The sequence below is a fragment of the Choloepus didactylus genome, chromosome 5 (genome assembly GCF_015220235.1).
Source record: "Choloepus didactylus isolate mChoDid1 chromosome 5, mChoDid1.pri, whole genome shotgun sequence".
NCBI classification, from domain to species: domain Eukaryota; kingdom Metazoa; phylum Chordata; class Mammalia; order Pilosa; family Megalonychidae; genus Choloepus; species Choloepus didactylus.
The window spans coordinates 74,311,505-74,330,193 of NC_051311.1; positions in this window are offsets into that span (position 1 = coordinate 74,311,505).

An 18,689-nucleotide genomic window follows, 5' to 3' on the forward strand; every position below is an offset into this window, starting at 1 on the left:
GGTATTCCAGGTACTCTTCTAATCAACAGAGTAACTGCAAGAGTCACAACTTTCTCCAGCCAAATCTGATCCATAAACATATATCATAAAACTTTGCAAAATCTTTCAAAAATCATAGAATCAAGTAAGAAAGGTATCAGATCAAATTTGAGCTAAATTGCTTTCAAAAGATCCCCAAAACTGGATAGTTAGCATGTACTTATATTCTACATCTGAACTTATTTTTCAGAGACTCAAGTAAAAGAAAATGCAGACTGTGGAAATGTAAGATTTTTTTTTCTGTTTAACACTATTCCAGAGCTTAAGTGCCATGTACTTGTCTCTTTGTTTTAAAAGGCAGTTTGGAAAGAAAATCTATTAGGAGAGAAATTCAGCTCAATTAAAGAAATTTTCCTCCTGCTTAAACCTTCACCTTTATTCCTTTTCTTTTTACATTCCTTCATTTTAAGTACAGGCACTGAATGTAAGTGAAATGGCTCCCAGGTTGTAATTGAAGATTAAACCAAAAACTTCAATGAAAATCTGCAACAGCTAAAATGTAATTATTTTGAAATCATGGCAGAAGTCCTTGACAAAATGACATGAGAAAGACTCATCTAAAACTGGCTAGAATGGGGTTCCTCAAACTTGAATCAAAATATAATTCCCTCCAGGAATTTGATAAAATGTAGATTCTGAATCAGTAGGTCTTTGATAGAGGCTGATGGCCTGCATTTCTAACAAATTCCCAGATGCAAATAATGTTGCATACCACATTTTGAGAATCTGGGGTATACAGATGTTCAATTTGGGGGTGAAAAGTTACATGCAATTTTGTTTTATACAGACCAAACATATGGTTTAGAAAGACAAATTGAGGACTCTAGGCTTAATCTCTTCCACATTTGTGGAAATTCTCCTCTCTACTCATAGGGTTGATTATGAAAATTAGAGAAGAAAATTCTCATAAAGTGTTTGGCTTAGTACCGGACACCTACTAAGTACATGATCAATGTCAGCTATTACTGTAACCCTGTTTTTTAAGTTGAATCTTAATATATAACATTAAATTCATATTTAATGTGCATTAGGCACTGTTCTACATTTTACATGAACTAATTCAAAATTGAAACTATTCTTAATCTCTGTTTATGAGAAGTCAAACTAAATCATTGAGAGGTTAGGTAAACTGCCTGAAACCCACAGATAACAATTTGGAGAACAGGGATTCAAATCCATGTAGTTCCATGCTAGAGCCAAAAATCTTGAGCTAATACACAAGATCAAGTTATCAAACCAGACTTACATGAACCAGAGATCTTAACTAGTGTCCATAAATAATGTCAGGGACACAGACAATTAAAGAACTCATGCAGGGGATTCTGGGAAGACGGTGGCATAGAAAGAAGTGGAAGACTTAGTCTCCCCCAGAACAATTCATAAATGAACAAAAAAACAGTAAATAACCTGGAATGGTAGTGGGGAGACAAGCGTGACTGTACATTCAACATTCATCGACATGAATTGGGAGGAATGCCTGAGACCACAGCATAAAATCTGTAAGTAAAATTGCGGACCCGCGCTGAGAACCGAGAACCTAGAGCCGGGAGCCCCTCCCTCACGGAAGCCGCACCGTGCACTTTCTCAGCCCAGCTCCAAGTGAGGTTTTAATAATAACTGTTCAATACAGACAGCGAATCCTCAACAAGCAGACAGAGGCTTTTGGTGGCAACTGACCTTGGGAGAATCGGGGGAAATATTCTGTCTCTCGCTCTCTGTGGAGAAAACCTCAGCTGCTCTCAGCCCACAAGGCATTGCAGTAAAGACAGCCTCACACATTCTGCATTCTGAAATGAGCTGAGAGCCCCGTGGCACAGCCAAGTGGCCCAGGGCTTCCCTAGAGGGACGGTGCACACTGATGATGTAGCATGGCATCCCCCTTGGCTGAGGGAGGATCGTGGCTGGGAGGGGGGATCCACTTGGAGAACCCAGGGGCGCTACGCCAAGTCTGGTGGTTTATGGGACACCGAGAGAGAACTGCACTTCCTCCCTGGCCACTTGTGCGCATGCCCCACATTCAGGGTGGGCGACTCCAGTGGCGCACCCAGGCTGAGCTCTCCAACTGAACACACAATAATCATTTCCCCACACTACATGGGAAAAAAGGTTGAGAACTGACTGGAGGGATATAAGTGATTCACAGATGCTATCTGCTGGTTAGTTAAAGAAAGTGTACGTCACCAAACTGTCTCTCTGAAAAATTAGATCAATATCTTTTTTTTTCTTTTTGATACAACTTGAAAGAACCCTATCAAACAAAACAAATGCCAAGAGGCCAAAAACAACAGAAAATCTTAATGCATATGATAAAACCAGATGATATGGAGAATCCAGCTCCAAACACACAAATCAAGATTTCGGAAGAAACATTATACTTGCAAAATTAATTAAAGAACTACAATCAAAGAACGAAAACATGGCAAAGGATTTAAAGGACATCAAGAGGACCATGGCCTAGAATATAAGCATCATAAAAAAGACCGTAGAAGAGCATAAAGAAGACATTGCAAGAGCAAATAAAAAAATAGAAGATCTTATGGAAATAAAAGAAACTGTTGTCCAAATTAAAAAGACTCTGGATATTCACAATACAAGACTAGAGGAAGCTGAACAACATCTCAGTGTCCTAGAAATCCACAGAACAGAAAATGAAAGAACAAAAGAAATAATGGAGAAAAAAATTGAAAAAATCAAAATGGATCTCAGGGATACGATAGATAAAATAAAACATCCAAACTTAAGACTCATTGGTGTCCCAGAAGAGGAAGAGAAAGGTAAAGGTCTAGAAAGAGTATTCAAAGAAATTGATTATACACAATACACAATATAAACACACAAAGCATAAATGCCCAGCGAACTCCAAATAGAATAAATCCAAATAAACCCACCCGAAGACGTATTCTGATCAGACTCTCAAATACTGAAGAGAAGGAGCAAGTTCTGAAAGCAGCAAGAGAAAAGCAATTCACCACATACAAAGGAAACAATATAAGACTAAGTAGTGACTACTCAGTGGCCACTATGGAGGCGAGAAGGCAGTGGCATGACATATTTAAAATTCTGAGAGAGAAAAATTTCCAGCCAAGAATACTTTATCCAGCAAAACTCTCCTTCAAATTCGAGGGAGAGCTTAAATTTTTCAGACAAACAAATGCTGAGAGACTTTGCCAATAAAAGACCTGCCCTACTTCAGATTCTAAAGGAAGCCCTACCAACAGAGAGACAAAGAAAGGAGAAAGAGATACAGAGAATTTTAACAGACATATATAGTACCTTACATCCCAAATCACCAGGACACTCATTTTTCTCTAGTGATCACAGATCTTTCTCCAGAAGGGACCAGAAGCTGGGACATAAAACAAGCCTCAAGAAATTTAAAAAAAAAAAAAAAAAAAAAAAAAAAATTGAATATACTCAAAGAACATTCTCCAAACACAATGGAATACAAATAGAAGTCAATAATTTTTGAACTATAACTCCACTATTTACTTCCTACATGATAAAAAATACACAAACTCTAAGGACAAATCAGTGGTTTTGAACTCAATGTAAAATATGTAATTTTAGACAACTATATAAAGGTGGGGGAATGAAGGAGTATAGGAACATAGTTTATGTGCCCTAATGAAGTGAAGGTGGTATCAAAGAAAAACAACATTGATAGGGATTTAAGAGGTTAGTTTTAAGCCCCACAGTAAACACAAAGAAAGTATCAGAGAATATAACCATAGAGATGAAAAGTAGAGTTTGGGTTAAGAGAAATGGGGGAAGGAGCAATGGGAAGTTAAGAAAGGAGTGTAGGGTTGCTGTTTGAGGTGAAGGGAAATTTCTAGTAATGGATGATGGGAAAGAGCATAACATCGTTCTAAATGTGATTAATCCCACTAATGGAAGGCTAGGAAAGGGGTGGAATGGGAAGATTTGGGCTGTATATATGTTTCCACAATTGAAAAAAGAAAAAAAAAAAAAGACAGTCTAACTAGACGACAATTGAATGCTAAGGATGAACTTGGATGGGATTGGAGGGTGGAGGACAGGTGGCTCGAAGGGACACAGTTGAGACATAAGGAAGAGGAAATATAGAATGTAAGCATTGTGTCATTGTTGAATCTCTTATACTTCTTAGCTGTGCTTAATGGAATTACATAAAAGAATGTTCTTGTTCATGGGAAGTACATACGTGAATTATAGTGTATGTTCAAGGATGTGTGCAGCTAACTCTCATATGTTCAGAAGACAGAGAAATATATGATGGATGATAGATAGGGAGGGAGGGAGGGAAAGAAATAGTGATATGACAGCATGTTAAAGTTGGTGGATTGAGCTATCGGGGGAGGGGGGTCAGGGTATGATGGAATTCTGTGTATGGGGCTAGTATTGTTTTTGCAACTATTCATGTAACTTTGAATTTATTTCAAAATAAAAAAAATGAAAAAAAAAAAATGAACTCATGCAAAGTAGGGATATCAATGGCTGCTCCCAAGGTTTTTCTCTTCCTGGACAAATACATGAAATTTCTAAGTGAGGTTCACAGGATCATCTTCAGAAGGGGAGCAGAGAGTTATATCACCTATATGACATTCTCCAGAAAGCCATGCTCATATACTCTGAGCAGCCCTTACCAGCGACAACCTGCTAAAAGCATTTCAGAGATAAAGTCTCTTCCTGGGCAAATATCATTAGTATCTTTATACAGAGATCAAGTAAAAAGGAGATTAGCATACGTGATGTGCTTATTCCCCACCCACTAACTTCTTCACCCCCAACTCCACACCCAACAGTAAAAGGAATGAATGGATCAGAGCCAGCTGCTTTACTTCTTCCAAATCTTAAATAAATAGGCAACACAACCACTCAGTAGTAGATAAGATATCATTATACTTAGGCACAAACTGAGTCCCTAATAAATAATGATGATAATAAAATTGGAAAATGTAGCCACAGTTTGGGGGGTTATTTACTTATTTGTCTGGAGGGCTTCCACCAACAGAGAAGGTTGGAACTTAGAAAATGGACAGCAATATCAAGGCAGCAATCACCAGATGGGAGAGCAGGGCATGCGGTCCACAGTATAGGAGAGTGGGGACATGCACCAAAAAGAAAAAATGGAGAATTCAAAAGGGCAATGTAGCATGCAACAGCTAAGAGGGATACAGGAGAAAAGAGATCAGTCATAGGACAGCAACAAAGCTCTGACATACAATATTACTAAAAACTGCAGCAGCTATTTGACTCAGGCCTAAGCTTTTAAAATGATTTTTGATAAATACAGTGTACACTCCCAGTGCACCTTAACTGGGTCTTACAGGTGGAAGCAGCTAATTGGTAGCAGCTGCCTAGAAACAAGAAGCCTAAACTGTGGAAAGCAATAGCACCATGCCAGGTTAGACCCATTGAATCTGGAAGAAGGAAAAACTGAGGCCATTCCTGAGATCAATTGAAATTACCTGATGTTTCAAAGGAAAAATTTCTAATTCCATTCTGACAAACTGCTTCATTTATACATTCTATTTTTGCCTAATATTTTGGCTCAAGTAGTCAATCCTGTTTCATTATCACTTCATTTTACCCAAAGTGTTTCTATTAATGCTCATTTGCCAGAGTAGAAGTATGAGCTAGTCCAGGATAAAACCCCTGAGTTGAAAAACACAGCATCCAGAAAATTGCTCTTATATGTGCTGATTAATTTAAATTTAATACTCTTGATGTATCAACACATTTTAAATCATAATCTGCAATCGCAAAGATGCGTGACACTTCTATGTTTCTTGTTTGTTTTGACATGATGGGAAATAAATGAGGTTGGGTTGATTTTAAAGGCTAAGTGTGTTTGGGAATTTGTCAGGAACCAGTGTCAAGAGAGGTATGCTATGTCTTATTGGGACCAAGAAGAGTAAAACTCAGCATTTCCTGGAATCCTATAAATACATTTTTAAAATATGTAGATAAATGAAAACATTTAATGAAATGGTAGCAAGGATTTCTTTCAAAAGAGCTCCCATAAATCCAGTATCAAAGCTCATCAAAAAAATGTAGAGAATGATGTTGTCTTCAACAAATAAATTGCTATTTCTAATACCACTGTGTGATGGATGGGAAAAAAAAAACAAACAAACATGCACATTTGCTATCGATTTAGGACACTGAGCTTTTTTCCAGATCTTTCAGTATTTTGTGATAAATTATGCCTACTAGCTCTCCAGGATTGTGTGTGTGTGTGTGTGTGTGTGTGTGTGTTTCCTGAGACCATCACCCAGCAGATTTATGAGATGATGAAGAGTTCCCATTCTTGTGAATGAGTTTATAGTTAATTGCTTCAAACAATGAACTTTCTTATTTTGTCGCATATTTCTAAAACTACTGAATACTCATTGTAGATCACCCATTTCTCTTCCTATGAGTTTGTGCAAGCCACTTTTGTGGGTCTCAGTTTTCTATGCTCTAAAAAAAGGCCACTGTTTCGTGTCCTAAAAAAATGAGATTGACTGCAAAAATATCTTTAAAAAGGCTAATGCGGTAACACTAAGCTATTATAACATTAAACTATAACATTATAACATTAAACTATTATACTTATGAAAATTCTGCTTGGCCCATGAGTATTTTTTGTAACCCAGTTATTTTACCAGTCACATTTGTTCTTATTTTTCACTCCATCCTAACGCCCTGTGTCACTAGGCTAAGAGAACACAATCAGTGCTTATAGCAACTTAGATGGGTGCTACCTAGACTTCCTGTGACATAAAAACAACGAGGCAAAAGTGATATAGTCTATAAGTTCTTTTAAGCCCATCTCTGTTTATTTCTTCTTGTTCCTGGATTTAATTACAGTGCCTAAGCATGTCAGCACATGCTTCTTTTACTGGCAGTTCTAATCTATTGCAAAATTTTACATCCTCAGAAATCTGCCGTGCTGTTTTCTCACTTTTCTTTTAAAGTTTAGGATTTTAAAAAAGAGGTCAGTGGAAGTAGAACAAAAGCAAAACACACTTTCTCTGAAGGTCAAGAATATTGATGCCCTAATCCATTTGATTCATTTAATATATATAGCACCTGCAATTTCTTATTCTGTCCCCTTGTAAATTTAAGCAACTTAAGGGCAGAGTCATGTCATATTCTTCTTTTAAATCATCTATAATTGCAAGCTTGCCACATATAAAACTAATGACTATATGGAGAATTATATTAGGCAAACTTGTTTTATTTTAGAGTAGTTTAGGAGACGTGAGATAATGACCTCCCCTCTGGAATGAGTCATACCATGTCTATAGGCACACAAAAACACAGGTGAATTACTAGCAGAAACAAGATCATTTCCTTTAACGGCAAAACATATTGTCCTAATCCCCTGTGTTAATAGGGTTCAGGGTAAGCTGAAATAATTTTCAGGATTTGTGAATTTACAGAAGGTATAACCCTTGATCAAGAGTGGAAAAATATCTTGATATCTTCTCTTGCAAGTAGACCAGCCATAAAGAAAAAGGAGAGAAATGTTTCCACACACTGTGCCTTTCTGTGACAAGCACATGTTTTTCAAATCAGCAGCAGAAAAAGGTTATATTCCTCTTCATAGCCACAGAATGCTGCTATACTATCTGTGACAGAAAGGTCCTAATACAAACCGTTCCTTGACATAACAAATGGAAGTATTTTTGTTCTTGTTTTGGTATAATTCAGGGAGCTTAATCAAAAGCTCTAAACTCATTGTTAGAATATCTTACATGCTGCCATCACAAATAACATGGCTAAATGTATAACTTAACTACTATTCCACATATTAGCAATTACTAAATCTTGATAAAGCTGAAGTATAGCAAATAAAAACTAATGGTAATTGTAATGTACATATATTGACATTCTGGCTTTAAAAGGTTCATTGCTTACTTTCCACAATCCAAGCTTTACCTACATTACCTCATTAATTTAATAGGGACCATTACTCCTATTTTCATCTTACTAAAAAAATTTAGATTTGAAATATGACTTGTCCAAAATAATATTAGAAACAAGTCAGATTCAAATCCAAGTCTTCTGCTACAAAAATATTCTTTTCATTATACAAGTTACAACATGCAAATACTAATTATTACTAAAATGATATTTTCATATACTTATTATAAATTGATATATATAAAATCACACTTAATCTTAACAATTGCAACTTACTGACTCTGGGATATTGCGTTGAAACTAGTGTAACTCAGGAAGTGTTTCTTCTTTCTTACTCTTACTTTTCATTAAAATCTTATCCTTAAAATGTAGTGGTCACAAACACTTCATCATATTCCACACACATATTTGGCATATTTGTTGTGGATTTTTCTTTTATGGTGGCAGAAATATAATGAGTATTCTTGTAGCTCACCAATATATAATCTGAAAATATTAGGACTTTGCCAGCTGAAGTGTTTGAAAGATATTTAGGGTCGTAGCATCTTTTTATCTGATTACAAAACATAAATGAGTTTTCTTTACTTCCTAAATTGAAAATCCCAGTGACTCATGTATAGAAGAGCTGGGAGAACAGATGTGCTTTGTTTCAGCAAAGAAATGAAACCCCACTTATGATTAATGTTCAGTTGTCTGTTTAGTGTTTTTGAGCTATTTTTTACATTAAAACTATTTTGATTTTAAAACAAAGTTCATAACCATTGAAGAACCGATTCCTCAACTCTGTCAATTATACATAAAGTTCAAATCACTAAATCTACAGCATTTTTGTACTTGTATGTTCCAAAAAAACACTCAGAACTCACCAATTCCTTACTTTCTTGAGAAAATCAAGCAGATTTGCTCTAAGGCTTTGAATATCAAGGGTACAAGAAGTTTAGGATACTTTGCATACCTGTTTCTGAGTTTGGGTGCAAAAATAATGTGCAAAACTGAAGGAGGATATAGTAGGAAGAAACTACAAATCAAACAGTTATAAAGTAATCCATTTTTGACACAGTTTTATTTATCATAGATCATATCCTTTTAGCTTTTTCATGGCACAGTGGGAAAAAAGTCCATCATGGCTCTACCATTATTTTCTACTCTGCCATTCATTACTTATGTATGTATTTTTTATAAAGAAGTTGTAGGTTTACAGAAAAATCATGCAGAAAATAAAGAGTTCCCATATCCCTTCCCATCCCCCACCTTGTTAACACCTTGCATTAGTGTGGAACATCTCTTACAATTCCTTAAAAAATATGATTATAATTGCAATATTAACTATAGTCTATAGTTTACATTAGGGTTCACTGTTTGTGTTATACAGTCCTATGCTTTGTTTCTTAAAAAATTTTATTCTAGTAATATATATATACAACCTAAAATTTCTCTTTTTAGCTACATTCAAATATATAATTGTCATTAACTATTTTCACAATATTGTGCTACCACCCATTAAAAAATAAAGAAGGAATAAATTTTTGAATTAGTTTTACATATTACATGGGGTTTTATGTTCACTCTTGGTTTAATACATCTGGTAGACTAGTAAATCTAAGAAGCATTCTTTTTAAGACAGTAAGGCACTTGGTCAATTCAATTGAGGTGCTGAAGTTACCTTAATATTACAATTTTCTGATTTTTCTCTAATGAATATTCACTAATATATAGTAAACAAATTTTAATCTTTGACCATTGGAGGTCTAGCCTATCTGAAGGGTTAGGATACTTAGATCTAGAAATCTAGGCAAAGTTTAAGTCACCTGTGAATATAATGTGTAATTTAGAAGGCGAGTCAGCTTCACCTCAGTAGGATCCAAACATGAAATTGTTTCTTTTTCACTAGACACAGACATGAATTACACTCGGAGGAATCTCCTTTTTCTGACCCAAAATGATAATTTGAAGGAATATAATATAATTTTCACCCTTTTGGTGTTTATCATTTTGATATTTCCTTTATAATTTTATAACTCCTTCAAAATTTGGAGCTGTTTAAAATTTCACTTTTTAGAAATTTTGCTTCCAAGAGGTCAATGTTATTAAGAAATAATTGATGACCTAAAATGCATATTTATTGATTGTATATGTTTTTGGAATAGGATCAGGAATTGTATCAGTCTTAAAATAACCTATTCTTAAATGCCAAATATATAATTTTGATTAAAAACAAAGACACCTTTGACTGTTAAGAATTTGTAACTAATATAGTTTGGATACTTTTAACATTTTCTTTTTGATTGTTTTATTTAATATTTATTAATTCACTTAAATAAATGGTATTTTAAAAATATAATAACATTGGAATCACAATTCTGCACAACTATTGATTAACATTTAGAATTGAACTGAGAAATTTGAAACATTGCCAATATATTTTCCTTTTCAAATGACTTCTTTCACTATTGAACAGCGGATTAGCAAAGCTATTTTTTCTGCTGCATAGCATAATACAATGGATACAGATACAGCCAAAAAGAAATAAATTCATATAAGAGTTAACTTATAAATTCTTTTTAATTATATCATATATAGAACTGAGATTAAAATAGATTAAACCATTCCTCAAAAGGAAACAAAAGTCTAGTAAATACAGCCACTAAGCTAGAAGATGAAAAATCACAACTGTAAAAGTATCAAATAGATGGAAAATTTACAGCAAAGTATTTGAAGGGCACTGGAAAGAAAGAGAAACTGCCTTCAGTCTTTGACTTCAAAGTATGAAACTTGTTTGTTAGTTTTTCAAATTGAGTAAATCATAACATTGAGTAATAACAAAAAATGAGAGCAAATAGGAGTAAACATAATCCTATCAATATATATGATATGTAATATTATGTATTTATTTAAAAGTCAGTCCAGAGAAAGAAGTATGAGCATTCAGTATTACAAATGGCATAGAGAATGCACACAACAGGGCAGCTGAACTTCAGAGCCCCATCCAATCCCCAACCCCAGTTCACAACCTGCACCCCTACAAATTTTCAAGTAAAGAACAACTGATGTCTAGCTAGATTTAATCATATGTGCTTTAAATCTCCACGGCTTCTGGGCCATAGCCCCAAAGACATGATATTTGTGAACCTCTTCCATTGCCAATGCTTTGGTTGAAGATATGCCAGAGGTTACCTGAAAAGTATTTTATTAATTATTTTTACTAAAAAATTTTTTGATCTGTCCCTTACCTACTGTTTTAGTTTCCTAAGCTGCTTAAAGCAAATACCATGAAATGGTTTGACTTAAACAATGGGAATTTATCAGCTTATAATTTTGAGGCTGAGAAAATGTCCAAATCAACGTCTCATCAAGGCAATGCTTTCTCCCAGAAGACTGGGCATTCTAGGGCTGGCTGCTGGTGATCTCGGCTCCTCTGTCACATGGCAAGGCACAGGGAGTTGTCTGTTGGTCTCTCCCTTCTCTTCTCGGTTTCCTTGATTTCGGCTTCTTGTTTCCATGGCGTGTGGTGTGCTCTCTCTCTCTCTCTCTCTCTCTCTCTGTCTTTCTCTACCTCCCCTCCCCCACCCTCTCTCCATTTATAAAGGACTCCAGTAATAGTTTTATTCCCATCCTGACTGAGGTGGGACACAATTTAACTGAAGTAACCTCATCAAAAGTTCCTATTTGTACCCACAGGAATGGACTAACTTTTAAGAACATGCTTCTAAGAACATGTTTTTCTGAGGTACAAAACTACCATATCCCCAAAATGAGATTACATTGACATTACAAACAAAATTGACCACAGTAAGCTGCCAACCAGGGGAGTCTGAAGGCTGATTTTTAGTGGAAGGCATGTCAGTCCTCTGCATAATTTCCCTTGTACTTAGGTGAAAGTTTCTAATAGCTACTAAAGTAGAAAAGGGCACAGAAGTGTATTTGATAATGACTAGTTGTGAGGGTCTACAAAGTATGTCCTCTGTTTACCCACAGAATTCATTTGCCTCCACATAGATTGTGTCACAATAGCTGAATTGCAACTGAATCACTGACATTCCCTTTCTGTTCCTATATCACCTTAGTGTCCAAATTACATCCTGAGCGCTTTCCAGTCCCTTTCCCTTCCTAAACGGGGTTGGATCTATCTTTTATATTCTAAAAGTATAAAAGTATGCTATTATTTTATATACCATCAGTTTATATAATACATTGAAATTTTACCGTTAATACTATAAATAAATCTCAGATATACTAAAGGTATATCTTTATAGTTTTTATTCTATAAAATAAATGTCACATTTATTTCAGTATAATCTTATGTGTTAAAAGTTTTTTTTTTTTTTCTTTTTTTGGTTGTTGCATACATAGTCTTATGTAACTAAAAAGGTAGAAATATTTTACTTCAGTAAAAGGGTCTTTTAATGAATGCTAGTATTCACTCACACTTTGCGATAGCAGATAAGAGGAAATGGATTCATCTTCTTAACTCTTCTTTTTAATCCTTCCCTTACATGTGTTGTCTGAAGGACTCTAAATCAAAAGAAACCAGAACAGCAGGCCTTCCTTTGCCTGCCCTTAGAACTCACCACCAGAGACTCCTTTCCCCCCATTTCTTCACACCACACCCTGATTGCAATTAGACTTCTGCAAGGAGAATTGGAGGGGCCCAGGGAAAAAATGCATAGTTGTAAAAGATGGGCTTCCAATCTGGAATCTGGCAGAAAGGGCTGAGTTCAAGAGAACCCTACATATTAAGACTCCCACTCTTGGATTTGTGTGAGTGCCCACATGGCTGTGAATATGTGTTCTCAATGACTAATAATGATTATGATTAAATGGAACATAGTTTGGGGAGAAACTGACCATATAGATTGATTATATATGTTCCCCACCTAATGCATTAAACACTTTAAAATTAGAACAAAACAACTTTGTGCAAAATTAACAAGTTTACACCAATGTGGGTAAAGTGCTTACCTTTTAGATCAACTTCCATGGTGCAAAATAATTCCTACATGCAAAAATAAATGAATATTGGATGAAATTAGCTACTTAATATTATTAAAAATATAAAAATTAATATGAAAGTGGCATTGAATCTTATTTGTGTAGAATAACCATTGTATTTAGAGGTAACTTGTCTGCTCACAACTTTAAAAAGAAAAAAAAAAGGCAGAAACACTACTTTCAATCCAATTCTTAAAAGACTCAGAGTGACATGCTCTGATACTATATCAGCACTAAGAGGAAAGTGGCAAAATGTTTTTTAAAAGTTTGTGACTCTAATTGCAGAGAAAGTCTGCTCTAAGTAGGAAGAGTGTTCAAATAAACCATCTGAGACAATCATTCTGGACCTTTGAATGCTACTAATTTAAACTATAGACATTGTCAAAGAAAGTCTTTAAATTTCATCTGAAATGGGTCACATAGAAATGTTTTAACCACAAGAAGGAGCTCTCTATCCACCACAATCACTGAAGTTCTCATAGAAAATCTAACACTTTTATTTTTTTCGTCTAATAAACTGTTTGGGTTTGCTAGAGCTGCCCTGATGCAAAATACCAGAAATGGATTGGCTTTTATAAAGGGGATTTATTAGGTTTCAAATTTACAGTTCTAAGGCCATAACGTGTCCAAACTAAGGCATCAACAAGAGGACACCTTCACTGAAGAATGGCCAATGGTATCCAGAACGCCTCTGTCAGCTGGGGAGGCACGTGGCTAGCATTTGCTGGTCCTTTGCTCTTGGGTTGTATTTCAAAATGGCTTTCTCCAAAATGTCTCTGGCCTTCTGTCTTAGCTCCTCTCTCTCAGCTCCTGTGTTTAATTGCTTCTTTCTCCCAGGGTATTTCTCTCTAAGCATCTGGGGTATTCTCTTAGCTTCTCCAGGGTGAACACTGAGCTTCATCTCTTAGCCTAGCATCTCCAAACATCCTTCTGTCGGCATCTCCAAGTGTCTCCAAGCATCAGTGTCTGTGTCAGCTCTTTTTTATTTGTTTGTTATTTTTTTTTTAACATTGTCAAAATTACTTATTAGACTTCTTTTGAGATACCAGGGCATTCATTTATATTTCCAGAACTACATTACTTCTAAAATGGAGATACAGAATGTTTGAAATGCACCTCATCATTAGTCTATTCTCCTTTAGCTTTCTTTGTAATGGCAATAAGTAGGGCTATGCACTATTTTCATTCAAAAGCATTCTAGGACAAACCTTTCATCACAATCACAGCATCCATTCACATTCAGAATACCAGTTAGTAATTGCTGAACCATCACTGGGATACTGGTTAGAAAAGAGACAACTAGAAATTAGAAATATGGGAAGTGTTCTAGTTTGCTAATGCTGCTGGAATGCAAAACAACAGAGATGGATTGGCTTTTATAAATGGGGGGTTATTTGGTTACACAGTTACAGTATTAAGGCCATGAAGTGTCCAAGATAACATATCAGCAATCAGGTTCCTTCACTGGAGGATGGCCAATGGTGTCTGGAAAATCTCTGTTGGCTGGGAAGGTACGTGGCTGGCATCTGCTCCAAAGTTCTGGTTTCAAAATGGCTTTCTCCTAGGACTTTCCTCTCCAGGCTGCAGTTCCTCAAAAATGTCACTCTTAGTTGCACTTGGGGTATTTGTTCTCTCTTAGCTTTTCCGGAGCAAGAGTCTGCTTCCAATGGCCGTCTTCAAAATTTCTCTCATCTGCAGCTCCTGTGCTTTCTTCAAAGTGTCCCTCTTGGCTGTAGTAAGCTTGCTCCTTCTGTCTGAGCTTATATAGTGCTCCAGTAATTTAATTCTGACCCACCCTGAATGGGCAGGCCAACACCTCCATGGAAGTTATCCAATCAGAGTCATCATCCACAGTTGGGTGGGGCACATCTCCATGGAAACACTCAAAGAATTACAATCTAATTAACACTGATAGGTCTGCCCATACAAGATTACATCAAAGATAATGGCATTTGGGGGAACATGATACATTCAAACTGGCACAGGAAGCAACAATGCAATATTTAAAAAGCTTTACTTTAACATCACTACTCTGAAAATGAATTTGCTCGTCTGATATGCCTTTAACAAACTGCAAATACATCAGTAAAATTCAAGCCCTGTGGGGAAATAATAATCAATGTCTCTTAATCCTGATGTCTTAAAAATACCATCTATCTCTAATCTTCCATCAGAATATTTTTGAGGAGGCTGAAGAGTTAAGTAACAATTATATTTGTAGGAATCATTTTCATTAGCCTGTTTATATATTTACTTATTTTTAAGACTCAGTTTTATTAAGATATATTCACATACCATACAGTCCTCCACAGTGTATGATCAACTGTTCACAGTACCATCATATATTTCTGGATTCATCACCACAATCAAATTTTGAACATTTTCCTTACTCCAAAAAATAAAATAAAATAAAATAAAATAAAATAAAAGTGAAAAAGAACACCCAAAGCATCCCACCCCCCCATCCCACCCTATTTTTCATTTAGTTTTTGTCCCCATTTTCCTACTCATCTGTCCATACACTGGATAAAGGGAGTGTGAGCCACAAGTTTTTCACAATCACACAGTCACACCGTGTAAGCTACATAGTCATGCAATTGCCTTCAAGAGTCAAGGCTACTGGGTTGCAGTTTGACGGTTTCAGGTATTTCCTTCTAGCTCTTCCAGTGCACTGAAAACTAAAAACGGATACCTATATAGCACATAAAAATGCCCTCCAGAGTCACCTCCAGACTTGAAAACTCTCAGCCACTGAAACTTTATTTACTTTTATTTTGCTGCCCCCTTTTGGTCAAGATGATTTTCTCAATCCCACAATGCCAGATCCAGGCTCATCCCCGGGAGTCATGTCCTGTGTTGTCAGGAAGATTTTACCCCTGGGAGTCATGTCCCATGTAGGGGGGAGGGCAGTAGGCTCACCTACTGAGCGGGCTAAGAGAGAGAGCGCCACATCTGAGCAACAAAGAGGCCCTCTGTGGAAGACTCTTAGGCACAGTTATAAGTAGACTTAGCCTCTCCTTTGCAGTGACAAGCTTCATGAGGGCAATCCCCAAAATCAAGGACTTGGCCTATTAAATTGGTAGCCCTCAATGTTCGTGAGAATTACTGGTAATACCCCAGTGGGGAAGTCCAACATTTCTGCATTTTTCCCCAGTTCCTCAGGGGGATCCTGCAAATTATGTTTGCTCTTGAGCTCTCTTAAGTAGTCCAGTCAACTAATCAAGACCCACCTTGAATGGGCGGGTTCCACACCTCCATGGAAATAATTCAATCAGAGTTCTCACCCACAGTTGAGTGGGTCACATCTCCATGGAAACAACCTAATCCAAATATCCCACAAGACTGGAATTAAAAAACATATCTTTTGTGGGGGGCATAATATATCCAAAATGGAACAAATGCTTAACAACTTATGAAAAGCCAACAAAGACAGCAATTTGTTTTATAACAAAACTTGAAGGGATTCTATTTCTCTAGTGGCCCATATCATCCTACTCTAACCTGCAAGACAGTTCAGAGACAAAACACAAAGAACAGCTGTGTACGCAGCACATTAAAGTTACCTTACAACAGACAAAAATATAAAAATTGATTTCAACACCTACTTCCACATCTTCCATAGGAACCACCCCACACTGTTCATACTCAGGAGGGAAACAAGTACATTTTAATAAAATAAAGATAATAAACACAGTATTCATTATGACAAGTAGTAATTCTGCTATACTTCCCCATGATCTCATTTAATCCTCACAACCGACAGGCTGGTATTTTTATTACTTCACAGATGAGGAAAGTGAGGCATGAATTTAGTGATTTGCTTAAGTTCACACAGCTAACATAGAAAGAGCCAGAGTTTGAACCATGGTGTGTGTGACTTCAAAGTCTGTGTTCTTAAGTATTTCAACATACTACTTGAGGAAATACCATGTAATTAAGGACTGTCTAACTAACAATTCCCAGTAAAGTAATATAACTTATTTACCCAACTCCCTGTCTACCCACTGGCATGCAGAAATCCACAAATATCCAAAAGTGATGAATACTTTTTGAAAAGCAATAATAACCTGATTTGGCCTCAAGCATCAATTATCAGGTGAAGGAAAGATAATGCAAAATAGGTAAGACACTTTTGAACTTCACGATCAATACACATATTGGTTGTTATTGCATGAATGTTAAGGAATATGTACATTTCCAAGGCAATAGAAATAATAACAGCTGAAAATTCTCAATGCACACCTTTGAAAGGCACTCTACTGTGTTATCTAAATGCCTCATTAATTCCTCTTTTTTCATGTATGTATTACTTTATTTTATTTACAGGTTTTTGGTTTTTACAAAACGGCATACAAACAGATGGTTGATTTTGAAAGTTTTGCTTAATGCAGTAAATGTGTCTCTGTCCAGATGGACAACAGCCTTCAGTGCCAATATTGTACCTTTACCATATGGACAAAAAGATTTATAGCAGGAGACACTATGTTCAGCTTTGTATCTTAGCATGGATAATGTTTGATTAATTGTTACACATCATTAATTTTTATGGTCAGGGAATCAGGGAGCAAGAGACTATTTAAATAAAATATTAAAAACATTATCTTCAAGATTTCTAGGCATGTATTTTTGCAAAGACTTGTTCAACACTATAAATTTCATTTTGATAAAAGTATTTTTTTAGTTGGATTTATTAAGGTAAAATTAAAAGAGTAAAAGTCACCCTATTTAGGGATAAAGTTCACAGATTTTGACAAAGGCATACATACAGCCATGAAAAGACTACCTCAGTGAAGAAAGAGAACATTTCTATCACCCCAAAGAGTTTGCCCATACCCTTTGTTAATATGGTGAATTGCACTTTGTTTGATTTTCAGATGTTAAACCAACTTTGTTTCTCAGGATAAATTTTACCTGGACATAAGATATTATACTTCTTGTATAATATATTGTTGGATTTTACCATTCTAAAATTTTGTTTAGAATTTCCATATCTGTGTTCACGGGAGAAATTGGTATGTAATTTTCTTCTCTTCCCATGTTGAAATGCTGACTCCATAGAATAAGTTAGAGAGAACTCCCTTTTCTCTAGGTTTGCATAGAAATGTAGCTCCCACCTCCCCTTAAATGTTTTGGTTGGGTTCACCAGTGAAACCTACTTTCTTGTAGTATTCTTTATGGGATGGTTTTAAGTACATATCCAAATTTGTTAATAAATAAAGGACTACTCAGGTTATCTATTTCTTCTTGAATTAACTTTGATAATTAATTCCCTTCAAGAAATTTGTTTCAAAGTTGTCAAATCTAATAGCATGGAATTCTTTTATAATATTCTCTATTATTCTTTAAATAACTATAGTGTTGGTAGTTATGCCACCTCTCTAATTCTTGATATTAGTAATTTCTTCTTTTACTTATTTTGGTTTTCCCATGATTAGTTTGGCTAGCAGTTTACCAAGTTTATTGCTCTTCTCAAAGAACCAGACTTTGGGTTTCAGTGATTTCTATTTTTTTTTTACTTCTCTTTCATTAATTTCTGCTGTGGTTGTTATTACCTTCTTTCTTCTACAATTTGTGGGTTTGAATTCCTTAAGATGTAAGCTGAGATCATTGGTTTGAGATCTTACTTTTCAAATATAGGCTTTTAGAGAAAAACAATTCTCCATAAGCATTGCATAAGGAATATTTTGAACCATTTGATAGATTGTCTTTTATGTTTAATTCTGTTTGAAAAACTTTCTAATTTATCTTCTAACATTGCTTTTGATGCAAAG